Genomic DNA, 27,945 nt, shown 5'->3' with positions numbered 1-27,945 from the left:
ACTCAAGAATAGCAGTGATTTATCACTCATATGCAGTGACTTGCCCTGCCTAGAGATGGCGCTTCCATCGAATTTCTCAAGTGAAGGTAGAGCGTTGAGTGAAGGGGCGTTCTAGAATACGGGTGTGAGTCTCGTTGCTTTGTTCTCCCACGGTGGGCGTCGCTGACCTATAGACACATGAAAGGAGCACAAACAGAAAACCAGCTGGGAAGCTCACAACTCTAATTTTTGATTAAACCCCAAGAAGGTACTTTTGTTGGTATTATTGACGTTCGTCATATTGACTCATTTGATGCTCCGCCACGGTGTACTAGTGGCTAAGGTACTTGGCTGCTGACCCGCAGGTCGCACGATCGAATCCCGGCTGCGGCGGCTGCATTTCCGATGGGGGCGAAAATGTTGTAGGCCCGTGTGTTCAGATCTGGGTGCACGGTAAAGATCCCCAGGTAGTCGAAATTTTCGGAGCCCTCCACTACGGCGTTTCTCGTAATCATATGGTGGTTTTGGGACGTTAAACCCCACATATCAATCAATCGTTAACTCGTTAGGAGACCTTAAGCCTGTATCAGTCGTGCATCAATAAGCGGACTCTCCATCATGCGTTTCAATGATTACACCTTCGAAGCCTATGAAAAGCAAGCCAGCAGTCCGGCCTCTGCTTATGGGTTACTGCTACAGTTAGGCCTATAGTTAGGCAGCGTATTAATGACTCCTTGCCTACCAACAATAACAGGAGCCCTTGGAAGTAACGTTGAAGCATGAGTGTGCACGCACATGCGTGCAGAGATACAGAAACGGCGCGTGACGCCTTGCAAAAACACGCTTGCGTGTTCATCGGAGCAGATGATCGCATCGATCGCTATCGTGTTTTTTTTTTTCTCGGTGCAGCTGAAGCTCCCACTATAAGTATTAGCGAAAGTCGAAATAGCAACAACATTAAAAAAGAGTGTCGTCGTTAACAGCATCTCGAGCACCGCGTGGACCGGTTTAGCCAGTCAAATAACGGCGGCCTTGGCCATTTCGCGGTGCGCGCATTTCGGCACATCGTTTGGTGCCAAAGTAAGAAGCAAAAGCGGAGCGGACGTGCCGCGCCGTTCATTGCGCTACAGAGAGGCCCGATACGGGAGGCGTTGGCTGACCGCTTTCGTTGAAGAGTCGGCGGCCTTGCGAGGTGAATGTCTCGCATTTTTGATGCTGTTCTTCCTTCGTTTTCTTCGATTCTTCGCAGTGAGGTCCCAACAAAACCATCTTGCATTCTTCGGCCCGCTGTTAGTGTAATGGCCAACGTCTGCTTGTTTCTGGCGTCCCTTTGCGTGTTTTCTTGTTCACTCCTGTCGCCGTACAGAAATAGCGCTAGCCGATCGCTGTAAGAGGCATCGTCGAGTGCACGAGTGCACATCGACGAGAAGGGGGCGTATGGGTGGGCGGTTAGTTAGAGATGAACAGGGTTTTTGGCAGCACACTTGCGTTTAAGAGATTGCACTTTTTTTGACAGCGTGTTCTAGCTTTCTGGTTTCACGAATAGCAGGAACAGCGTACGCAACGCCATATCATTACCCACTGCCCCACTTGTGCGCTCAAACCAAAAAGTACCGATAGTACATTGCACTGTTTAATTGTAAAGTATTAGAATGTATATCTTCGTGTGTCGTTGACTTCTTATAATAGTAAAGGGCTGTGAAGCAAAGCTCATTGAAAGAACGATACATTGAGGTAGCATCGTATGCGTGAAAAATGAACGTACGCTGTTAGAGCACCAAAAAGGCTTCGCTTGACTTCAAAGAAAGCATGTCCCTCTGGAATAGTTCAGCATCATTGGAGTGTGTAAATGAGCTGGTGAATAACCCGCGAAAACAAATCACCTACAATAAATTGTTAAGTACTTTCATGCCTCCTGAAGTCGTTTTACAAACCGGAAAGCCTCAGGTGGCTTTCCCAGGGATCCCATCCGCCAGATTTGTGTAAGCTTACGCGAAGTTTTTGCAAGATTTTATACATGTGTCTTACATTTTTGTATGATCTCGTACATAGTCCCGCAAAATATTGCTGAATATCCAAGCGACATTTTCCAGGGGTGACGTATCCGTGGGACGTCATTATGACGTGACAGATGACCAAATTTTGGTAGTGTGACATCACACTGACCGCATGGCGAGAACTAATGTCATCAGTCAGATAGCAGGGCCACAAATAACTTAAATCCTGCTATCTCCACGAGGTAAATGATGATGAGTGGGGCGAAGCTCGGATGCTTATCACTGAAACCATGAAACTCACGTTGGAGCACGGCGGTAGCGTTGGCACAGGATTGGTCCTTGCGGATGAACGGGATCGTAATGCGGTTGTTGTCAAATTACGAATGGTCGCATAGCTTACAAATGTGACTGAACGAGCAATCAATCAACGAAGTCGCGCGTGAAGCGCGCGTCAGTGCCACCAATCTCGGCGACCGCTTTCGGGGCTTGACCATTGCTTCCCGCACGCGCTGCCCCATCATGGTGGTCTAGTGGCTAAGGTACTCGACTGCTTACCAGCAGGTCGCGGGATCGAATCCCGGCTGCGGCAGCTGCATTTCCGATGGAGGCGGAAATGTTGTAGGCCCGTGTGCTCAGATTTGAGCGCACGTTAAAGAACCCCAGGTGGTCAAAATTTCCGGAGCCCTCCACTACGGCGTCTCTCATAGTCATATGGTGGTTTTGGGACGTTAAACCCTACATATCAATCAATTATTCAATCCCGCAAGCGTTCTGATTCGAGGTTCCCTTTGCCGCTGCTTGCGTTCCGCCTCGGCTTTGCGGACTCTCACATGGGAATCTACTTGCGACGAGCCCGCTTTGCTTCGGATGCGCAAGCCCTAACCGCTGCCGCCACCTCCCGATGGTTGCTGCTACTGGCTTGCGATTTCTGCCGGTGCTGTTGTCTTCTGACTCGTGAGCTCTCATCGTGAGGTCTTGGTGGTGGGCCCGCATCGCAGATCTCCTCGCAGATCTCCGAGATCTCCTCGCCACTGCTTTCACTTTCAAGGTGTTCATGATGAGTGGTTTCTTAAGGAGAGAGGTATATTTCATAAGGCTGACTGACCTTCCTTTCACCTGTTTTCAGCGCCATGCTTGTTTCTGTAATCAACGTATTTTTCATTGCTTTATTGTCTGAATAAGATTGTCATCGAGAGTCTTTTAGTGCTTCCTCAAGCCAGACGACCGGGGACGCTGAGTGAAGTCTGATGCGTGCTCACCTCTAATAAATGTGTGTCACAAGAACTTGATGCAACTAAACAACACAAATAACTAAATGCCACAAAGCAGACAGAAACGACGTTTTCGAGCCTAAACAAACGACCTAAACAAACGGATTTTCTATAGCTACCAGGCAGCCCGACATGTCGACTTGCATGGTTGGCTTACCTTTATTCGAATAAATACAGGTGTACAATCCTGTTGCGATAGTTGCCTTCTGAGCTAGTTCATTCTTTAAAACTCTTGTAAGAGCACAAAAAAGTAGAGACGGTGACAACAGAGACGCAGGGCAAATGGAACTGGCAGAGTGTCTCTGTCATAGCCCCAGTCAACTTTTTCGTACCGTTAAGTGATTCGCATAATGTTGTTTCTTGGACAAACTGTTCTCATTTTGATTATCGCCCGTACCGCGTACGTAAAAATAATTTCCATCCTAATTGGTTCTGTGACCTTCTTTTGAAAAAAAAAATGAATGGCGGCATACGTTGTTAGAACGGCTCACGTATACCAATACTGGTGGATCTAAATTTATAAGTGTGTCTATACAAATGCTGACGCTATCGTCTCAAGGACGGTGTTAAGCTTATATAGGCAACTTCTTGGGGCAGAACTTGAGCAACTTTTTTTTTACAGAGCTCTGCGGCGAAATACGTTTCGCATGGGCTGGGCAGGCGTACATGGTATGCCTGCAATGACGGCCAAGGTAAGAGTAACGTGTGGGCTCAAAACCGCAAAGAATTTACGAAAACGTTTACGTAGGCAGACGGCGTCGTGTGGTGGTTGCCGATAGCGCTACTTGTCGCTTTCGGCTGATCTTTATCTCTGTGTTCGCGCACTGCTTTGCGCCGCTTCCAACTAACACGTTTGCCGTTAGATATGTGCGGTATATAGCTCAGCCTGCGTGGTGGCCAGGCTTTCTAACCTCCGCCACGTGTTTTCTTTCTGTTTTGTTTTGTTGTTTCTTACGCGGGTGTTGTCAAAATTAGCCAGACGGACTAAGGATCATAGATGAGGCATGCAGGCCCGTGTGCTCAGATTTGGGTGCACGTTAAACAACCTCAGGTGGTCGAAATTTCCGGAGCCCTCCACTACGGCGTCTCTCATAATCATATGGTGGTTTCGGGATGTTAAACCCCACAAATCAATCAATCAGATGAGGCGTGCACAACATTGAGCCTCACGTTACCGGACACGATGACTTCCGTTGACGGAGACAAGTTTATGATACAAAAAGCGCGTAGGTGGTACGTGACCTTTCGAAATCTTTAGAGAAACCTTTCAGGACTTTAGAAACCTAAGTAAATAATAATGCACAACTTATAACATACTGAGAACAAAGCTTTTGTTGTAGCTCCCATGCTCAGTAAACTTTAGAAGCATGTTTCGCTGACTAACATGGTCATGCTACAGAGTTAAAACATTTCTTTTCCCGTTCGCACGTGATTCCCATTTCGCGCTCCATTTAACACGCAAACTGAAAAATGCAATGTTTCATTTTTTATTTACGGCTTACGTGCGGAAATTTGCAAAGCTGCCAAACGAATGGGAAACTTGTTTGCACGACATACTAGCGGAATGGAAGCCATACTAAGCACCTGTCTCAAGGGCATCCTCTACTCTCGGTCATTTCCCACGAAAGCTTCGCACGAAGGCAACTGGAATACCGTATGCTTTATCACTATAGCAGATTAAAAGTCTCAAGCCTTGCACGCGTTGACTGGACACACCGCTATACTACGAGTTATTTATTATCACATTTTTCTGTTTAGGTACAGCATTGGTATTTTATTTTTTAACGTTTTGCACGATCACCTTGTCTTAGATATTCTCCCTCGTTGCATCACTAATAATCTTAATTCAACGCGCTTTGCCTCACGCCAGAATCTCTTACTTCCGTGTATACACACTAACTACGGCAAACAAATGATTCTATTCTCGGCCATTTCGCTCTGGAATTCACTAACCTCTGATATTAAATCTTCTAAATCACTTTGCGTTTTTAAATCCAAACTAAAGACTTCCTTGTTAGACCCTTCTGTTTGATTGAATTGTAACTGTATTATCATGTCTTTTTTTGTTGTGGTATTCATATCCACATTTTTTGTTTTTTAGATTGACGATGTATTCCTTGTTTTTTAGTGTTCCTGCTTATTATTCTAAAGGTTTTTTGTTTCCTTTTGTTTTTTATTCATCTTTCTCTTTTTTATGCCATGTTTATTTGCTGACAATGTATTTCAGTGTTGCTTGATGATTACCTTTTTTTTTTCATCATGGGAGGTCCCGCCTGCGGTTTTTACCTTGGGACCTCCCAGTGAATCTGTACCCATGCACTTTTCCATGTTCACGCTTGATGAATAAAATTCAATAAAATTCAATTCAATTCAAATTCAATTGCGAACATTTTCCTACATCTAAACGATGTAAAGTGCGATTCATTTATATGGTATCCCCATAAAACTCAAGAAACTTTCCAGTCATGTTTCCAACAAAATTGTCAAACGGATATGCAGTCAGCCAGGATAAGCTTCTGAGTGGGCTGCAGGCGTGCTTAAGTATCTGGTGTAATGTGGGAGATTCGTTTAGACAGTGGTGAAGTAGTACATTAGCTTTAGCCCATAAACCATTGTGTTATTCAAAGATATATGTAACTATTGTTGTTTATTTTTTATAGGCACTAAAGTTTGGTTACATAAAACAGTTTTGCCACCTCTTAAGAAGGTCATTCACACAAGGGGTAGTTAAATGCAAGTCAGTTTCATGAACGTCGTGAACACTCAATGCATAAATATTCTTCCTGCAATTGCTTTGGAAACGCCACTTCTGTCCTACGATACGTATAAGTACAACAAGCAGCAGAACTCGTGTTTTTTTCGACCTTTATTTATGAATAGAAAAGAACCAACCATTTCAATTATGAGTAGTTTGAATTGAACCCTTAAATATTGACTAAAAGTTTGAGTATTTGAGCCATTGTGCCCACTGCATTTATTCACGAAAATGTGCAGTCGGCGTCGAATACTTAGCGAGCACCAGGTCAAGGCAAGCTTTCAATACTCCAGTAACTAATGACTATACCCCGTCGAGCTGCACAGTACATGTGTTAAGTACGTTTTATAATAAGCTGGAAACCTTAACTCAAGACTTCCTGATAAAACAGCGGCTAAAGTCTGCTTTTTTTTTAGTGTACTTCTGACGTTGAGCGCTCCGTTCCGCCGCAGGGGTCTAATGGCCATAGTACTCCGCTGCTGGCCCGCAGGTCACGGGATCAAATCCTGGCTGCGGCGGCTGCCATTTCTATAGAGGCCAAAGTGCTGTAGCCTCGGGTGATCAGACTTGGGTACATGATAAAGCTCCCCAGGTGGTTAAAATCCCTGAAGCCTTCCACTATGTTGTCTGTTATAGTCATATGGTGGTTTTAGGACGTTAAAGCACATATATCAATGGATAAACGTTGAGTGTTCTTAATTCGTATGGTCACTACGTGCTTTCGCGTATGAATGTTACATCCACTACCTCGTACACATGGTCGCTACAGCAGGTGTACAAGCTGCGCAGTCGTTTATCTTCCAGGCCTATCAGGTACGATCTCCAAACGTCTTTCACGTGTATACGTATACGTGGACTGCAGAAGCGATGTAATGCCCCAATTGTGCAACACCTCCTTTCCTGTGATGGTTGCGAAAAGGGGCGAATATTGTGTACATCGAACTAATACGACGAGGCAAAGGAAAACAACTTCTGTACGCGTCCTGCTTTGCTTCCGACATCCTTTGGTTCGTTTTTTTTTTCTTCCAGAATGATTACTTATTCCGAGCGTCGCTCGACTGCTCCGAAACAAAAGCTGAGCAAACTCCCGCCCAATGACCGAATCAAAGCGTGCCGCGCCGAAGACATCAGACGTTTCCCATTTAACGACTGACTGGTTACGACTGGCCTATCAAAAGAGTGTACTATTATAGGAGTCATCGTCGTGGCTAAGCACTCCATCTTCGCATGAAATAACAATAGAGAGTCCTGCTCGGTCTACAATCTAAACTGTAGCAAACCAACTTGCAGGTTGAAGGTAAACAAAGACGCTCACTCAAAGCTGTGTGATCAAACCGATGGCATCAATTTATGGTGAGAATTATGTCATGGGTTGTGGTGTTTCGAAACAGTGCAATGTGTGATATACAGTGCCTCATTAGAGAGCTTTAAGTTGATCTACAGAACCTCAGTTTGTTTATTCTGCGCTTAAAAGAAAGTGGACGGCCTTCATTGGTGCTTGTACGAAGTATAAATGCAGCCGGGTATGCTTGGTACTAAACGCGGAACTTTGCACTGTATCGTAACACCAACACTACAGTAAATCACTGCTTCTGGGGACGAAATAAGCGCTGCAAATGAAATCTATTGACCACATTTCACCCTACAGTGAGACATAACTACGTCAATACCAAGTCCAAGAGCCGTTAGAAACCTTAAGCTGTTAACATTCACTGTATGCAGAAGTGTGGGGCATGTTATTATCGTGACGCCAATTTCAACTTGAGTGCCATGTGGCGAAAGTGTGAATTCGGATTCACACGTTGGGGTTCAAGTGTGGCATACAATAAAATAGTTAAGTATTCCGTGAACTACAGTACATTGCATAAATAGTGCATATATATATGTACTGTACTTTGCAGTACAGTGCATATATAGTGCGGAAAGGTTGATGCTCCAAGGAAATAAACTAAAAGTATTCTTAGCACTAGGCACAGCTTAAAGGCTCTAAAGCTCTCTCCTGAACATTGCCACTAGCGTCGACGCGCACTACGATGCTCGTAGCCAAGAACAGAAAACGAAGAGCAGCTTACGGCGCGAAAAAGAATGTCAGAGCATGTACCTTATAGAGAATTCAATCTGGCAGCGGAAACCGCTTCAAAATATTCTGTTCTGTGTGGTTGTTCTCAGTTTTGTGGCACCGCTTCAGTTGCTCACCAATGACGCCGCCTTTCCGCCGCTTATATAGCGACAAGTGCTCGCTGTCTAATGACCGCTGCGAAACGATTACACCGTCACGTTCCCACAATACGACAGATGCCTCTGTCCCACACGGCCAGGCATTCATATGTAGGACGAACCGAAAACAGGAACATCCGTCTTTTTTTTTCCCGTATACAAAATCACATAAGTGCGCTTTGTGAGCACTCCATCGCGTAGATCCGAGTGCAGGCTCAAATTCATTCTTTTGTGTCATTTATGCCTGTTTCGTTTTTGTCATTTTACCTTAGTGTATTTGCCGCCTAGCTTTCTGCATTGCCAAAACCTGGAATCGTAAAGAGAAGATGATCTGTATCGAATGGGTATTGCATGTCCACGGGGCTGTCAGATATAACGCAGGTGCATGCAACGGACTCCTCCTCTGATGCAGTCTCCGTAAGCAGCTGTCTTTCCGGTGTAAACGCAACCTTTTACTTCTTTATTTCGTTTCATAGATGACAAGTACGAAGCGAATACTTCGAATACTACACACAGTGCCATTACACCGAACCCTCCACTGGCACGGAGCTTTTTGCGTCGTTTTCCTTCTTTTATAGTCTCACGGTTGTCCCAAAGAGAACTGGATTAACTCACGAGTTCAGTGGGTCGCCGTGCATGATGCGTTGATTCCGGAACGCCGTCTATAGCCAGAACTGGCGTGCGACTTGCATGCATTGGCGGCGGAAGTCGGAAGGCCGGCTTTTTCTACATGCGTTATAGCACGCTCTACCTCAATTTGTGAACGCTGAACTTTGAATGGCGTATCCTGATGTCTTGGTCACTGACGTGGCCATGGGGGAGGGGGGAGGAAGTACGTTGAGGGATGAAACATCATCTCCCCATCATTACCTTAGATTTATGCACGTGTATATGCACACGCATACATACTATTAACACCTAGTCGCTATTTCTATTACACGCATAAATCTACAGGAAGCATCGTTGGCCCCTTTGCCAAAAAAGTTTTTCTACGCCTGTAGTTCATGTATACAGCCTAGTGTAAGTGAATCTTGGCTAGTGTTGTTCATACACGCCAAATATTACCTACTCATTGCTAATGTAGAGGCTGGAGGCTCGTGTACTTATACAAGTGCAAGTTGAAGAAACCTAAGCCGACAGTTCTGGAGTCCTTCAATACGGCGTCATTCCTGATCATAACGTAGTTTCTGGGTTTAAAACACCTACACTTATGACTTTTGCTAACATTGGCGACTATCCATAAACGTCAGCTAATGCTGTCTAAATGTGACTATGCGATTGATGATGTTGCCTATAGTACTGGCTTACTATTACCGAATGCTCTAGTCTATCCTTTTGTTCACTAATTTAAGGTCAGTAGTGGATAAAGCATGGTTAGTCTTGAATACAGTGTTCACAAATTTTGAGAAATGTTGGCATAGGCGGTGTTCTATTCATACATTATCAGCGCAATGCTTCTGCAGCATACACATAGAAAGAAATTTGAGCTAGTTGCGCCTAATTTTTTTTTCTTTCAGCTAGAGTGTTATATGCGTTTTCTATACGCAGTTAGCGGGAGGGGCAACATTTCAGTTATAGTGGTACATGGTTTGCTATACACAGTAAGATAGTGATATTTCATTCCAGTTCACTCTGCGTATTCCGCTATGATTTTGTTCAGCATCATTTACTATGTTCATCATCCTTGCCTCTCTCAAGTGACAGTCTTAGTGTGCTAGGAATCTGAAAAGTACGTTTGCTTCAATTCTAGCAAAGAGTTTGTCATTCACCGAAGCTAGCCCAGTTTGATTTTGGTTATGTCCTGCGGATTCCACTAACATGTACATTGCCATTTCCTGTCCGACGTCACATATTGTTACACGTCCGTCATTCCAGGCGGAACGTCGCTCTTTCCTGCATCCTCATTGTTTTCCTATTCAGAGTAAAAAAGAGTGGCCGAGCGTGCAGTAGCGCACCTCCGACCACTGCAGCCTCACGATTTCCTGCATGTTCTGCTCTACTGTATGTACTGTTGTCTGCTCTGCTTTCCCTGAGTACAACGTTACCCTTCGTAAACGGCGCCTCTTCTGCATCTGAACTGAACGCAGTCCACTGCTTTCAGCCGGATGAAGCCACTCTTACAACAAAAAATGACCGTTTTTCTGGGCATCCACAGCACATATGAGGAGGTCACGTTTCCAAGCCATTGGCCTGTACCGTCACCGCGCTTCTTTACCCTTTTAAGTCACCATTGGTCTTATCTCTCGTCACTGATGCACGCTGAACGATGTCCCACTGAGAACGGTCAATCATTCATCTCTTGTTGGCAGCAATAGCAAGTGTGCGGGGTCACGTGACCGAGACATTTGTCTGCAGTGCATCCACCAGTCGTTCTAGTTTTTCCTCGAAGCTCCAGATACGGACACATGCATGGTAATGTGGAACAGCGTCGGGCACTTGACAAAGTCATCGGTGTACATACGTCAACGACTTCCTTTTTCCGCCACTGAGTGGCATTGTGCAAGGACCCGGCAGATGACATGCCGAATGGGCAACTTTGTCAATCACGTATGGGCGTCCAGATGTTCGGACAATTGGTGGGATAAAAGACATGGTGCAATGTACCTCGGAATAGATCTGCGCGGTGACCAGATGGCTTTGTCGCTTCAGCGAGTGCAGGTTTGTAGTGGGCAAGTAAAACCCCGGAAAAAACAATCATGAGAAGCCAACAGAAAGTTAAACCAAGAAAGTGAAGTGTTTTACTGTGAAAGTGCCTGACTGCACTTGTTGGTTATTTATACTGAAAATAAACATTGCAAAAGAAGATCGCTGCAAAATGCAACGCCAGTGGAATTCAGTTGCATGTCAGCGTAGGCCCTGTGTGCTTTTTTTTTCTTTTATCAATGTCTTTCCATATGATAGCTTCTGTCTTTTGTACGCTATCTGGATAATAAACGATGAACTCTCATTTCCGTCGCTAATATGCAAACTAAGGTGAAATACTAGCAATCCTAATACTCATGCGCGGGCATGGGCGTGTGTTGTCTGCTCATGTGTCACATAAACCTTCTATTTGATGGCGCATGTTTTTAGGAACACACGTAATTACAAAAACACATTTAAAAACAAGTTTATTAAAACAAGGTAGATGGCCCACTGTACCGCCGCAGATGAGTCTGCAGGCATCCGACCCACGTTCTTCATGAAGCTTCCACCAGTACCGTTTGGGACTTTTATTTCCGTTTTAAAAGGTCAGGTAGAAGGAATTATGATTTACAAGTATCGCATACCACGTCTGTTATTGCGGCTTCCTTTTTTTCCCATCGCATTTTTCGCTCAGTTCTCTTGTTTTTTTTTTTAGATACGACTCCTACTTTGTTCTATTCATTTATAAATATTTTTCTTCGATCACCAATACTTTTGGTGGTCCACATCGTCTAAAATAGAAGCAATTTAACATTATGTAGTGCAAATCAGTGCGTGGTATATGGGGGCATAAAAAGGTAGACATTTCATTAAGTGTAATAAAGCCAAAGGATCCAGTATTTGAAACAAGTGTTAGAAAATTTGAGTCTGCTGCAGCTGGTTCTCATTTAGTAAGCGTAAAGGAAAATGGCTAAATTGGCACATATGTCTAACATGATTCATGCATTCTAAATTAAAATACAACAATGCTTTAGCATTACTCAAGAAAAGATTTACAAGTGCACACATGTAGGTATACGTACACCAATAGATTTTGTGTCGAATGAAGGGCACTATAGAAATAACGTTTCACTCACCTGATCATAAAGATGGTAATTGTGATACTGATAATAACAAATATGATCATTTTATACAGCTCCCCTTTTCCATAAGTGAGCACTGGCAATAATGATAATAATGGCGCTAACGAAAATTGCTTTTTCGTCTAACTGTCTGAAGCGCTTCCGAAGGCATCTCATAAATATGACACTTCCTTGTGAACGGCAAGCCTTTGACAACAACGAAGTGATGTGCTGTATTGCACGAAGCAATGTTCGTAGTTTTCATGACCGTCGCACGTCCCTATTTACGTTTATCCGCCTCCTGCTCCAGAACGTCAGGGTCTTGTCTATCGCTTTTGCCTTGGTTCTCGAATTCAGCACAGCATGATGCGTTGCGTCTTACGTGTAGCCGCAGGCGATAAAAAAGCTGTCTTTGGACGAGTGAATTACTCTCTGTGCATACATTAAACTCCCTTGTGGCTTTGTATACGTGATTGAAGTGGCTTCTAACTATGACGAAACTCGTTAGCTTTTGACGAGTGAATTGACGAGTGAAGAAACTCGTTTTTTTTTTGGACGAGTGAATTACTCTCTGTGCATACATCAAACTTCCTTGTGGCTTTGTATACGTGATTGAAGTGGCTTCTAACTATGACAAAACTCGTTAAGCCTTTGAGCTTAACTTCTGTTATAATAACACACATATAGGCTATCAATGTAGTGACAGGTAGTGCACGCAAAAGTTTCATCTACATAACAAACAGTAGACTTAGCAATAGCACGAATTAACGCGTAATGCCTCGCATAACCAAAACGTTTTACTACCAAGGCACGTGCTATGGAACGAATGGTCAATAATGGCTACAGAAGGCCACACCCCGCTGACGGCTCTTTGTGAGCGTAGGTGTGTGTGAGGGGCCTTAACGCCTTCGTATGCCCTCTATCCTTGATGCATGACATCGATAAACAGCTGCCATAAACCCTCTGCTATAGATGCTTTTCTGTATTACTCTGCTCTTCACGAACGCTTCATGATGTTAATGGCAGCGTCGATCGCTTCTTGACGGAAATGATCGCTAATCTTTCTAGACGCATCACGGCAAGCTTTGCTCGTATAAAGTCGTTCCATTCGGGAGATGGTGCCCCACTCTACTAGGTCAAGAGAATGAGCACTTATGGAGGATCGCTGGACCATATGAACGGATAAGATTGGTTCTCTCATATAGTGCCATCCACCTCAAACTGGAGTCGTCATTAGCACTGCGCCGGTGATAAAATCTTATCATACCTCTTTCAGACGTCTTCTTCTATTACATAGTACCCAAAGCCATTATGCCTAAGTATTGTAAATGGCTTCTGTTCACTCCGTCAATCCTGGGCAGCAAATACGTGGGCATTGTGGTGTGCACGAAGCGTTCTTATCTCGCAAAAAAAAGGTCAGTATAGCAAAAATGGTGTGAAATGATACCAAATGAGGGCGCTTGGAGAACTCAGAGCTCACAGTAGACGCCTGCTGTGCGAAATCATAAGGGCCCCATTTCTTGGAGAGATGCGCTTGCGAAGGCAAATGGCACGATGTTGCGCCGCGTTCATTCACTCGGAAAGCAGTGGTGCATGGCGGTGGTCGGGGAGGCGAAGTTGCTTTTGTCGCCATGTTTCGTGCCATCGCAAGCTCGCTTGCGCAAGCATAGGCGCGTAGACTAGAGAGCATAATGCGGCTAGCTAGGCACGAACGAAGAATTCTTTGTCACGTTGAAGAGAAGCTGGCCAGCAGAGCAGGTGACTCTCCAGAGGCGCCCACGGCAAGAGGGAACAGATTTCGCGAACACTGGGATGGACGGCGTCAGAGGCGTCTGAAGGTTAATGGTATTCAGCGGATGTCGCTCACGTTTTTTTTTTTTTTTTTTAGCGATGTATAGGACGGGTCTGTTTGAGGTTTTACGTCGTCTTCGAGAAAACAAGCTGACGGAAACTTGTTTACCATTGCATATGTTGGCAACAAAGGAGAAAAACATAGCCGAACATCGCAGCTAAAAAGTTATCACGGAGTTTCAAGATCAAAAGCACATTATATTCTTCAATCGACGTTTTTTTTTTTTTCTGAGAGACCCGAGTATTCTTTCGCAGAGCATCTTACCACTGATGATAATTAAGTCTCGCGGGCTTTCTTTGCGATAATTTCTAGGTGTGTCATATTTTACGGCAGTATTTTAAACGTGTATATGTGAACGCTAAAGATGGGTCCTCAAACAAAGCACTGATTTTGAGCAGTGCATGTCGAAACTACATTCAATGCCAGTACGAGCACTAAGTGTCCTACGTTGGAAGGCCGTCAAAAAGGCATTCACGTGGTGAGGACAATGAACAAAGATTAAATAAATAAACTTTTCGTGGGCCCGTATTTGGCATGCTGGCACCTTCTATATGTTTCAGTCGGTACCTCGCTGCGTAAAGTCGGCACCCCCGGACGTATAGTCGGCCCGTCCAAACAGGCGTTTGCACGTGCGGTTCCTCTATGTCCGAATATCCTTTGTTAGGCCTTCGAATTTCATGAAGACTTTGGCGAGGTGACGCTACCGTTTTGCGTAGGTTATAACTAGGTTGTCGAGTGTATTACGCGTGCTTATGCGTTGAGTTTAGAGATGCTGGACACCACCATTTATGAACACTGCGGCGACGAAGAAATTATTTGACATGCTCTGTGTGACTGTCCTGACCGTAGCACACTCTGACAATACTTTTCATGCTTTCAACATGTTAGACGACCAGCCTCTATCAAAAGAAAGACTGCTACGGAGTTGTCAAGACTTGACGTCGCAGAAGGCCCTACGAGTGCTGCTATATAGCTACGCTTCCGGTTATTTACGGGACTGTCAGAATGACTTGGAGAAGTGTGCTCGTGTGCGAGCGTGCGTGCGTGCGTACGTGTGTGTGTGTGTGTGTGTGTGTGTGTGTGTGTGTGTGTGTGTGTGTGTGTGTGCGTGTATGTGTGTGTGTGTGTGCGCGCGTGTGCGTGTGTGTGTGTGTGTGTGTGTTTGTGTGTGTGCGTGTGTGTGTGTGTGTGTGTGTTTGTGTGTGTGTGCGGCGCGCATTTCGTCCTATATTTTTTTAGCTCTTGCTCTATTTCAGCACTATTCCAGCCCCAGAACAAGGTAGCGTACCAAATACCATTTTCTGGCTATCCTCTCTGTCTTGTCTTTATTTCTGTGTTTATGGTTGAATATCAAGTCCGTAGCCGAAGTTGTCATAGAGCGGATGGGTTCATATATTTTTCTCTTTTTTTTTTTGGAGAAGACCCCTATGGTGGGAATCGCCATTCATTTTTTAGTATTCTTGTGCAAATGACCGTCGGCGAGTCAGAGCCTCCGTCGCCTCTGTCACCAAATATCCGCCGCATTTACACAGTGGTTACAGTGCTCGCCACTGGGCTGCTGATCCGCGGAAGGCGAGTTCGACCCCTGAAACGGTGGTCTCAAATTGATGGAACTGTGCGATATCAGTACAAGTTAAAGAACACCACATAGTCCGAATGTTCGGAACCCTCCACTTTGCTGTACGTCACATCATATCGGGGCATCGGCATGTTAAACCTGAAAAGAATGTTTTTCTTCACCAAATGTTTTCTCCCTCTTCCATCAACAACGGCTCGCGGACCTGTCTTTTTATAGTGAGTGAATAGATCACCATTCTAGTGAATAGGTTATGGTAACATCGGCCTATCACATGGTGCAGAGGCCGACCATGCATTGTGGCATATTCGGACGATATCACACGCGCACTTTGCTAGCGGAGGGATTCGCTTTAGATAACAATGATGCCCCGCTATATTGCACGCATTACCCGTTTCATGGAATCACTGAGCGCCCCGCCGCAGTGGTCTAGTGGCTAAGGTACTCGGCTGCTGACCCGCACGTCACCGGATCAAATCCCGGCTGCGGCGGCTGCATTTTCGATGGAGGCGGAAATGTTCTAGGCCCGAGTGCTCAGATTCGGGTGCACGTTAAAGAACCCCAGGTGGTCGAAATTTCCGGAGCCCTCCACTACGGCATCTCTCATAATCAAATGGTGATTTTGGGACGTTAAACCCCACAAATCAATCAATCAATCACTGAGTTTCAGAAAATAAAATGAGGAGGAAGTTCTACGCAGTAAGAAAGGGATGGTGTTTCAGCTACCTTCCCGTAAAATTTGAGGAGGGGCAAAACATCCAGTGTGCGATTGTGTTTCCCAGATCAAACCCTCACACTTTGCTGTTTCACTTGTCACCGCTCTACTAACGCACCATCTATTTCCCCGTACATGTCAGAAGTCGGGTTTCAAGCTGAAGATATTAGTGGCGATGCACGTTTGTCTAGTTTTAGATAAGAGACTTGAGCGGCTAGGTAAAATTTATAGGGCATTCTGACACCTCTGCTAAGCCAAACCTAATGTTTTACGCAGTAACGACGAATTTTTCACTTATGATAAGCATAGTAGAGGTCAATGGTATTTATTGAATTCACCCACTTTCAGGGGCGCCTGCTCATTTATGATGAACCGCCACGACGCTATCACACGCCAACGAGCCGAGACCTTAAGGTGTTGCACAACAAGAGAAGCTGTTACTATAGTATATCTGGTAAAGTGGATGTTGATGTACCGAATTCACATATTATCATTATTCACTGCACTCAGTGAATCAAGACATGCACGCAAAGGTCCCCATTCTTCTCTCGCGCATGACGTACATTATCTCATCAACGGTGCCGCGCGGTATGGTTTCGAAACGAAAGTCTTCGCTACATCACCAACCCTGACGCTCCGGAAACACCAAAGTGACATGATGTTCTTTCTTTAAGCGCGAAGACTTGCCTTTAACGCAAAATTGTTCCTGTCCTCCTCTCATATTTCGGTAAAATAATGCACGGTGAACGATGCACTTTATTGTTTATTTTTACAACATGTAAATATTTTTTCACCTATAGGCTGAATTTGTCGAGTTTATCAGTTGTAAAAAAAGCGCGTAGAACAACTTTTGTTTATCTACGGCACTGCCACAAGCCACCCAAATACAGCTTCACATGGTAAAAAGCATTTGGCACTCACTTTCAAAGACATTAGCATGAGTGTCCGATTCCAATAGCCAGACGTGCTGCCTGTTGAAGATATATTTTTGTCTGAGTGACATGAAGCGCTGCTTTATAGGCTCTGCCTGTGAAAATGTGTGACAATGTATCACAAAGAAACGACAGCGGTTATGTAGTGCCTTCTACTGGTTCACGTCAAATACATCACTCATATTCCTCACGTCTCTTTTTTTTTTCTCTTTTTTTAACAGCAAAAAATCACCATCCCAAAACACTCTCCACCTGTAACTGCTATTTCTTATAGCTATCAACTATCTCTTGAACATCATGTCTTTTGCGTGGCTCTTTTTTATTTATTTTTATATTTTTCGGGCGTAAATATTACGATTCATTAGCGTGTTCGGGCACACCGTTATTTCCCCTGTCACAGTAAATGTGTGTCGTTTAACAGAGTACCGCGAACTCTTCGTTGCACATTCTCTGAACTCATTGGCACCGAATTCCCTGCGCAAAATCAAGAAAATTGTTTTGAGGCAATTCCTTTCCATTCAAAAAAGCATACTAATATTTTTTTTGTTTTAATTGTAAAAGCTGAAACATGGCAAAGAAGTGGTATGAGGAAGAAAAATTTTAATGCAGCGTGGTTTAGATTTATACCTTGTCTTTCCTAGTTAAAAAAAAAAAGCCCAATCTAAACAGCTGCTGCTCGTGTTTATGACTGTGCTCTTCCAAAAAGCATTCACTCAGCCCTTAACTCGAGGGGGCGTTCACAATCGTTTTCTTATTTCTTTTTTTTGCATTTATGTTATGTACGATAGAAAAAGAATATAAAAGGGAACTTCGAGAGCTTACTTCATTTCTAGCTTTAAAAAAAGCGGGGCGAGAAGTATTGACGAGAAACCTGCAACGTCAGGTGTGGTCCGGAATTGTCTGCGTCACTCACTTAGGTACTCTTTGAGCGGCTGCCCGGTAAATGGGCTTCGTACCCTTACGCTCTCTTCATTCACTCGTGTGTGAGTATTTTTAGCAGACGGGGTGCCACTCGGCCAGCATAATGGAAAGAGTTAGCTGTCCTCATCGCTTCCCACCACCGGTGTCGCCGGGCCTGCGTGCGCACGCGCTAAGGACGTTTCGGACGTGGCTACTGCTCTCCATGGCCTTCCCCTTTTTTCCCCCTATTGTCACAGCTTTTTTCTGGTCACACACGCATTCCCGGTACAAGAAACGCACTGCGGACAGTGTGTTATGGTTCAGATGCTCGATGCAGTAGCTTAACAGCGTTTTTACGTGTGCCGTTATAAACTGTAAGCGGTGGTGTCCCAATGTTAACGGCCTCTTTTATAAAGAAACGCCGGAACGTTATGGCACCTTTGATGTTTCCGCGTGGTGCCTCTAACGCAGCCTGGGCGCGCAGTTTGCTTACGAAGGCAAAGTACCGTGCATGCTTGCGACATGTTAATAATCTGGAAATTTCGTTCTCGAAGTTTGTTATAGCTCCGCCTCGGTGTTCTAATGGGTAAGGCACTCGGCTGCTGATCAGCAGGTCACGGAATGGTTTTTTAACGTGCACTCAAATCTGAACACACGGGCCAGCAACATTTCCGCCTCCATCAAAAATGCAGCCGCCGCAGCTGGGATTCTATCCCGAGACCTGCGAGTCAGCAGCCGAGTACCTTAGCCACTAGACCACCACGGTGGTGCAAGCAAAAATGCTTTAGGACCGTGTGCTCAGATGTGGGTGCACGTTAAAACCCTGCAGGTGGTCGAAACTTCCAGAGTCCTCCACTACGGCGTCTCTCCTAATCAATCATATCGCGTTTTTGGGGGACGTTAAAGCTATAGACAATAATTATTAATTTTGTTATACGTGGAAGTATGGCTCGTAAGAACAGCCCCCAACCAAGTAAAGCAAACTTCTAAACACTGAAGGCAGACACCTGTATTGCGATACACGATGTCAGCCACAAATGTGCGCAGATGTTGAAAGAAATGTCGTCATACTTTAGGCCTTTATTTTTAAAGGGGAACTCCGGCGTTTTTTGTATATTCACTGATTTAAATAAAACTTTAAACATGTGTTCGCGTTGGAACCGTGGTGATATGTGCTAAATTATACAACCATAAGTCATTTAGTTTTTTCAGAAAAGAAAGTTTAAAATTGTTAGCTGATTTTAGAACCACACTTGTAAACGCGGGCCACCCTGTGTATATGACGTCAGGACGAACTCTTTTTGTTTTTTCAAAAACTCCACCTTTCCCAACAAACGGATGCAGCGCGCGTTTTCTTCTACGAAGTGACGACAACGCGAGAACAGTTCAATTATGTCAGCTCCATCGCCAACTTTATTTTCGCGCGTCACAAGATCGAGGCACCTGAGCTATGTTTGCACCCTGGTCAGACATGGCAAGGTGTAGCGGATCTCGTGACGTCATCGGTGACGGTATCTTGTGACGTCATTGGATCCCCACTATGGACGACAAGGCCACTCCTTGTTTCTGTTTCTGTTTTGACTCATCGTTTTTTGTTTAATTAAAATTATCGACGAGTGCCTGGGAAAAATGAACCACCCTTGATTTTTCAGGACTGTCAATACTATCAGAAAACAACATTATCTCAGTGTCACAAACGACTTCAATTTTCGGAGCGTCCGTGGGCCACATCTTCCAAGGAAGGGCGCTTTTGGGTTGGGGGGACGACATCCGGCGACTATGACGACCCAGCGTGGCGCCGGCTCGTCTTCCCTGCACCGGTACCGGAAGGGGCACCGGCGATCTAAACAAGGAAAATTACTCCCAGATGAGACGGGAGCACGTGGACGCCACTGAGGAGGTTTGAACTGCATCGGAAGAGCAGTTGACGTACAGCCAGCAACAAGTGCGGCCGTCGGTGTCGCGAGTCTCGCGTAGGCGGCGAGCATGGAGTGACCCGCGCAACGTATTGAGACGGCTGCAATTCTGGGCACCCTCGTCGTCTACCGATCCGGCGAGATCGTCAGCGGCACCCGTCAACTCCCCTACGTGCACCAAGATCTGGCCTGGTCCGTATGGAACTTTTTATTGTGACTTTTTTTAAACTGTTAAATTATTTTAACCAGCTTTTTTTTTAAATACTTGTAGGGTGCGCTGCGTCGCACGTTGAAATTCAAAAGCGCCACCATGAGCATTCTGTAATTATTTCCTTGTAACCCTCTTTTATGATTTCCATCTTGTTGTTATTTTATTAATATTTCATGTATTTGTCTTTAGCCTGTATCTTTTGTAGTGTTTTTTTTGCCCATTTTGTTATGTAGCTGTTCTTTCCATCGCGCCTCAGTGTTATTCTTCCTCTGTTATTTTTGTTAACTCCGGCATTTGCCCTTGTTTCAATTAAATGCTAGTTTGTTTTGCATAAAGTCTGCGTGTCTGCTCTATGAGTGCGTCGGTTAGGCCCACACATCACCACACGTGCAACCCCGCACGGGTCGACCAACCCGCAAATAAATTCGAAATGTACCACTTCGAGGCCTTTCAGGCGTTGCAGGCCGAAGCGTAAAGTGGAAGCCTGCGAGTCTGCCGCACGTCAATGTTGGATCTGCGGGGCCTCACCCGAAGTGTGTGACACTCAGTATGGATGAAAATTGACCGGAGTTCCCTTTTAAGGATAGGAACACGTCAACACTATGGCACACATCTGGCGTGACTACACACAATTATCTGATAATACAATACCACATATGTTATTATACCTTTTTGTTATTATAACATACATACCAATATGAAAGAAGTCGTAGACGCTATGCCTGAAATTTCCATCAACCAATGTTCTTTAACGTGCGCCGAAATTTATTTACTTGTGCTTGAAGCATTTCCGTCTCCATCGAAAATGAGACCGCAATGTCTGGGGTTTGATCCCGCGACCGGCGGGTCCGGAGCTCAGCTCCATAGCCACTTTACACTACCGCCGCGGGTAATATGTTGGATGTCGCGCTGTTCTGTCACTGGTTACAGGCGTGATGCACCAGCATATTATACGGCTGCGCAAAAAAAAGACAACTGTCCAAAACTACGCCGTGTTTTTCTATCATACGACGACCGTATAGGCTGTGACGTCATGTCCTGCAACGTTCTGAAAAAGAAAAAAAAAAGAAATGAAGTTGTACTGTGTCCTCGGAAAGCTAAAGCCAGTATTGGACAGTATGCTAATAAGTAATCTTTGGTGCTCTGAGTGTTTCCGACAAGATATCGACAATAACGTAAAGCACGCACGCACGCACGCACGCACACACACACACACACGGAGTGTCAGAATATAAAATCGGCTGTTAACTTTCCTCTGAAAATAAAAAAAACACTTCCTTGCAATCCTTAATGTGTCTCTGTAACCCCCTTAATAGTTAAAATCTTTCAATTCTTGTATATAAGTATCAGTACGTCATGTGAAAGTTTACTGCGTAGTTGTTATTACTCATCGCCTTTCTTTTGCTTGTATATAAACATTACATGTTTCTATTATCTTACATAACTACGAGTATCTGAATATATATGTCTGTACAATGCCTAACATTCTTTATTATTTCCACAATGTTTTCATCTTGTATCCAGGTTCAATGCCTTGTTCTATTGTTTTGCTACATGTGCTACTGTTGCCTTGTGCAATCGTTTGGATACTTTGCCATCTTGTGTCGCTTCATTGGACCCCATTCTAGCATTTGGCTATGGGTCCAAACAGTTTTTTGATCCATCATGTTAGAATTGAAAATAAAGTGAAATGAAATGAAATGAAAAAAAAATGTTCAGTTAGCGCTCCTCTTTTTTGAACCGGATCGTACAATTTAGGCACAAGATTTTAAAGTCTTTTGTTTGTAAAAGAATAAAACCCAAGACTGTTCTTCCTTTGACGTCCTCTCATGGGAATCTTAAGCCCGGCCACCTAAACCTGGTTTCTTATAATAAAGTTTAATCCTCCTCCTCCTGTTCTTCTTTTGATGAGAGCCCCAAGCATGGGGAAGAAAAGACTGTTTTTTTTTTGTGATATAGCTGGTATGCATGTCACCATAAAACGCAAGCCTATACGACATTGTTCTTATGTTGTCAATAACGTTTTCCTTAATTCCGCCCTCGGCGTCTACCTTTTTCTGTTCTAATAAAGCGAGGACTTGTAATTTACGTCTGTTTTTTTTTTAACTTGCAAGGTCTACTTCAGAAGAAACGACGTCATGGTTTCATATTTGTCCATTCAATGTAAAGTGCTTTCCTATCTTCTGAAAAGCGAACGGTAGGTGCCGTGAACAACTTTTAAGCACATTGTGCGGTCCCATGCAATGACCGTAAGCGCAATGCACACCTGCCGTCACATGCACGACCCGCCCGAAACCATGGTATTTCATGGCAAGCAACAATTGTTGTTGGCGCACCTCGTTCGGTAGAAACCTACATTGTGTCGTTTTATTCTGGCAGCTTAAAAGAAAAAGAGGTTGTTGTAGTGCAGTGACGCGGAGACACAGGACTCTTAGCGGCTCTCTTGTGTAAAGTTTTGACAAAATGGGTGAGTCATATCTCTCGTTGTAACTTCAGCTTTTCAAACTTTCTTCTTGCATTGACGGACATATAAAAGAACAAAAGGCATAGAAGTTGAAGGAAGCAATTATTGGCGCGTAGATACGGCTAAATGGGCAAAATGCCGTTTTATTATAATTAATATAATTTACCACATCTCTAACAATCTAGCTTCTCACTCACTCACTCACACGACCACACACGCACGCACATATATACACGTATGCAATGTACAACAATGACGCCCCGCCGCGGTGGTCTAGTGGCTAAGGTACTCGGCTGCTGACCCGCAGGTCGCGGGTTCGAATCCCGGCTGCGGCGGCTGCATTTCCGATGGAGGCGGAAATGTTGTAGGCCCGTGTGCTCAGATTTGGGTGCACGTTAAAGAACCCCAGGTGGTCGAAATTTCCGGAGCCCTCCACTACGGCGTCTCTCATAATCATAGCGTGGTTTTGGGACGTTAAACCCCACAAATCAATCAATGTACAACAATGAGCTACAACTATGTTATAGTTTTGTCTATTTATCTCGTGCGCCAATGCATATGACACAACGCTGCTGTTGGAATTAAAGACCTTTTTAAGGCCGTCTGTCACAGTGGTGTCATGTCAACTTCTCAAATGAGGTATTCAAGCAGGGACCTTAAGTGCCCTCATTCCACTTTACGCTTAAGTATAACAGTGTTGATCACGCGATAAACACATTTATTAGCGAATAAATTTTAAAATGTACGTCACAATCGTTTTGAAATCTCACTTAGAATGTAGACATTTGCAGCATTCGAGCGGGAACCACTCTTTTGACGTATACGCATACGCAAGCTTGTAGTTTAAGGATCACTAAGTCTTTTTTAACCCTCTGGTTAAAGGTTTCAGGTGGATCCTTGGTTTCAGAAGTCGGATGTAATCGGAAGCATGCAAGAAAGTGAGAACAAGTACCTTCTAAGGATATAGGCGATAAACTTGACGCCATGTTTCCTGCACGTTGGCATTGCAGAAAATCCATCTTGCATTTACCTGTTAACATCACCGTGCCACTGACGAGCGTCAAATGGGATCTGGAAACTTTCGTGGCCCGCACAGCATATAAAACAACTAACAGAACGCTTTCCTCACCCAAATATTTTAAGGTCTTGAGAAATTGAGGAACAAAGGTGCGTTTATATCAAGCTGAGGTGTTATACACTATTGTTTTGAACTGTATATAGTCACAAGGTTAAAAGATACTATGCTGTGCAATATTACCGTCACGTATATGAGAAAGAAAGAAAATATGCTTTTCCGTTGTTCCGAGGCTTAGAAACATATGCCCTGTTACTGGAATGGTATGAAGCCTTTGTGTTCTGTACATGCTGTAAATAAATTTTTTCTAAACAGAAACATGTCCTTCTGTGCAGTATTGTTCTTGAGCGCGAGAGCAAATTGTCCTCACAGGTGAATGCAAAATATCACGCTACACTGTGAATGACCTCCCCTTGTTTGTTCATATAGCCTTACTGTTTATTTAAGTTTAATCATCTCGATGTCATGCATGTCCTGTCTTTGTTGTACAATTTTTGCATTGTACGCCACTGCATACGCTATAAGTTCTTTCGCTGTATATAACAGCTTGCATTGTACATACGCATTGTTCACCATTGTCAATTTTTATCTGTGCACATAAGCTGTGTAAGATATATCCGGAAATAAAATTCTCTTAAACGAGGCGAGCTAATCGCTGCATGCTGTTTCAGCATGATTCAGGGCATCCTTAAGCTGGTGGGTGGGCGCCCATCACGGCAAGCCAGCCACCGAAGAAGGCATTAGCCTTCGCCGTCGTCATCCCTGAGGGGGTAAGTCCTGAAGAAGTCGTCGACGCGACGTCTTCAGTAGTAGGAATCGATGAGATATGCGGTGTCCAGCTGTTCGGAGGCCGGAATTATCAAGTTACCGTGAACAGCGAAGCCGCCCTGGCTAAAATCGTGGACACGTCAGACCTCACCATCCGAGGAGAGCGCGTCGCCATCGTGCCCCTAGGAGCCCAAGTAACCCAAATTACTGTCCTGTTCCTGCCGTGCCACGTCCCTTGCGAAGTCCTCGCAAAAGCACAGTCCCCCTACGGGAAGGTGTTGCATATCACCAGAGGACACATGGGATCGCGCCCAACCATGACCACTTGGACGCGATACGTCTGCATGGAAATGAAGGCATCGTCAGCGGTGTCCAACTACCTCAAGGTCACAGGCCATCGAGTGACCTGTGACTATAAAGGGATCTAATGAGTGTGCCGTCGTGTGGAGGCAGTGGGCACTTCTGCATGAACTGCACAGCTCTGTTTAGTGGAAGGTGCGGCGCTAATGGCCACGATGGGAAAGGCTGCTCGCTGCCATGTCGCCGTTGTGAGGATCCGCATGGCAGCCTCGCCTGCACCATCAGGCCGTCGTATTCCGAGGCGGCGTCCAAGAATTACCCGCCACTTCAACCAGAAACGCAGTCCAAGAACAAGGACGCCGTATCATCGACGCCAGGCCCGGATATTTGCCTGGACGAAGTTGGGCGGATTGCGAAGCCACACCCGACACCACACCGAGCGCCCATAGTGTCTCCAGCCAGCTCGAACCAGGCAGCCCCTCATTATGCGGATGATCCATCCAGCAGCCCGCGACCAGTGGTGATTCCCACAGAACCACAGGTCGAGCCCTCGCCAGACGAGGCGTCTCTTGGCGAACGCGTCGCAGATGATGACGGGATATCTGATGCGCACCCCATGGCTGCCCAGTATTCTGTTGGTCCTTCTATCATTGAAGAAACTTTGTCCCAAGGTGATGAGGTTTCCATCAACGAGGACTAACAAAGCACTAGAAGAGACACGGCCCTGCAGATAGACACCGACAGCACTCCAAGCGAAATCAGCCGCGACAGTTTGGACGAAATTGTGCCATCTTCGCTCAAGGGCCTCGGCACCAAGCGCCACCGAAAATCCAGCAGTGACCCGGAGGCCCCCAGCAGAGACAGAAGTCCCCTGCGGACTTCGATGCGGCCCCGAAGCCCCACGCTTCCGGTGGGTCACCTGGTCGTGAGAAGTGATTGAGCTGCTTGCGGGGCACCCGCTGCCGCATATGCCGTAACTGTGAGTCTTGTATCCAAATTAGTCTTTATTGTTTACGATGGCTACTTTATTGAATACAATTTCATTTAACGTAAAAGGTTTTTGCAGTTCGGTAAAAGAGGCCGAAATGATTAGTGTAGCCCATGCTACAAATTGTGAGGTTTTGTGCTTGCAGGAAATTATATTTCTTTTCGCTATCCTATGTTAGGGCTTTTAAGCTAAAGTTTAATTTACATTGCTATTTCTCTTTCGCTACAACTTGTTTTACGGGTAGAGGGATTATTATTTTTAATCGGGCAATATTTAGAGGTCACCATGTTTTTTATGGCGGCATCAGTAGAATTCTGGCTCTGGACTGCACCTACTCTTCTTCTCGAATGATAATACTCTGCGTATATGCGCCTGCACAACCTGGGCCCTATAATGACTTTTTTTTTTCGAAATTTTGAAGGTTTTTTTTCTAGACGATCGTCACGTAATTCTAATTGGAGACTTAACTGTGTGCTGCGACGTGTGCTGTGACTGAGAATGAGCTGCGACGTGAATTCACGTGAGCTGCGACGCCTTGACCAGCATTTTTCATTGCTGGATGCGCGCAATGTCATACGCGGGAATACTTTTGTTTGGACATGGCACCACGGACCATCTTCCAGCAGACTAGACCGGGATGATATTCCACATGCTTTAGAGGTTGTCTCCGCCTTACGTGTTCTGCTCATCCCACTTTCGCCTGTGTACATCTCTGACCATCGTTCACTTCTCTTAGAACTCAAAATTTCATTTTCTTTCCCGGCGAAACCGTGGCATCTTGATGTTCGCGTCCTCCAGGACGCGCGCTCTCGCTCAAATTTGTCCCGTGCAATACGCGTGTCACTCGCTGCATCTGATTTATTTGATTGGGACGTGCTTAAAACGCAGTGGCGCCTGCATTTCTCAGTTGCAGGGCGTTCACTTCGTCGTCGCGTTTCTGAGGAGCTCTATGATACTGCAGCGAAATGGCGCATCGCCTTGCGCGCCGACATGCCGTCTCCCCTGATGCGAGCTTGGCAGCATGAACTACGTGAACGCTGCCAGCATTTCATTGCCACTTCGTCTCTGGCGGCGGCTGCATGGTGTTGTAGGCACAACACTTGCGCACACCCTGAGGTGCTACGCTATGCGGTGCAATTGTGTTTTGTCCAGTCAAAATCATCTGTTTTTGTGACCACGCAGACACCACCTTCACAGCCGCTTCTTTCGCGTGATCGATCTCAGTTTTTGGCACATTTCGAAGAGATGTCATGTTCCGCTATGCGGACAAACTGTGATATACCGCCTATACTTAGAGGTTTGCCTCGCGTTCCTCAACAAGCTGCTGATTCTCTGCACGTCCCTCCATCATCCGAAGAGGTAAAGGCAGTACTACATTCTACTAAACATGGGACGGCCCCTGGGCCAGACGGTTTTCCAGTTGAATTTTACTTGTCATTTTGAAATAAGCTTAATACTGCCTTAACCGCGGTTATCTGGCGATGTTTCGAGAATGGTGTCTTTCCATCAAGCTTTCGAGATGGCCGCATTGTACTAATCCCAACGGCTGACGCTTCCTCTGTTAGTCCTGAAGATTGGAGACCTATCATGCTTCTTAACGTTGACTATAAGATATTCACGACGGTGTTCGTTCAACGTTTGAGGACTCTGTTGAACACCCTGGTGGGTCATTACCAGGCTTCATCAATGCCTGGACGAGAAATACACAGCTTGTCCCTTACCACACGGGATATCATAGTCTATACTTTGTCACAATCTACGTGTGGTGTTCTTGTGTCTTTGAACCAAGAGAAAGCATTTGACCGACTGGAGCACACGTATATATTTAAATGGCTCACAGTATTTGGTTTTCCTTGCGCTTTTGTGGAATTAATTAGACATACCTACTATGGTATAAAAAGCACATTAGTTTTAGACGGTTGGGAAAGTTCTGGCCTTTCTATCACTCGTGGGGTGCGTCAGAGATGCCCATTGTCTCCTATTATATTTATCCTCAACCTTGAGCCATTCTATTCGTCCTCAGCCTTGAGCCAAGGGACCTTATAAACTTGTTTAATCTAGGAACCTTAGTGCCAGATGGCGTTCCTATCACCCGCAGCACCTCCAGATAAAAGAAATCGTCTTTCGATGACATTTGCAGTGAAGCACGAACACACGCGGCTATTTTTTTTTATGTTGATAGTGAGCGCCGGAGATATTTGAAGGCAGTCATCATCGTGCAACAGGAGAATATTTTGGCCTGTTGTGTGAGCGGCCGGCAACTGCTTCAAGCGGACTGGGTCG

At 45.1% G+C, this 27,945-nt stretch overlaps 1 protein-coding gene across 2 annotated transcripts in view; it reads left to right on the top strand.

Moving 5' to 3' along the window:
* Window positions 1–27,945, top strand: part of LOC142768437 (female-specific histamine-binding protein 2-like) — a 100,547-nt gene that overhangs the window by 58,679 nt on the left and 13,923 nt on the right. The window contains exon 5 of one of the 2 annotated variants that reach the window (XR_012885282.1): window positions 23,414–23,924. The exons of the other annotated variant lie outside the window; for it this stretch is intronic. The gene's annotated coding sequence lies outside the window, so the exon portion shown is untranslated. Of the gene's footprint in view, window positions 1–23,413; window positions 23,925–27,945 lie in introns of those variants that run through there. 2 annotated transcript variants of the gene reach the window in all.

The sequence above is a fragment of the Rhipicephalus microplus genome, chromosome 8 (assembly GCF_043290135.1).
Source record: "Rhipicephalus microplus isolate Deutch F79 chromosome 8, USDA_Rmic, whole genome shotgun sequence".
NCBI lineage: Eukaryota > Metazoa > Arthropoda > Arachnida > Ixodida > Ixodidae > Rhipicephalus > Rhipicephalus microplus.
The sequence above is the reverse complement of the archived record's forward strand: the minus strand, read 5'-3'. Positions and strand labels throughout refer to the sequence as shown.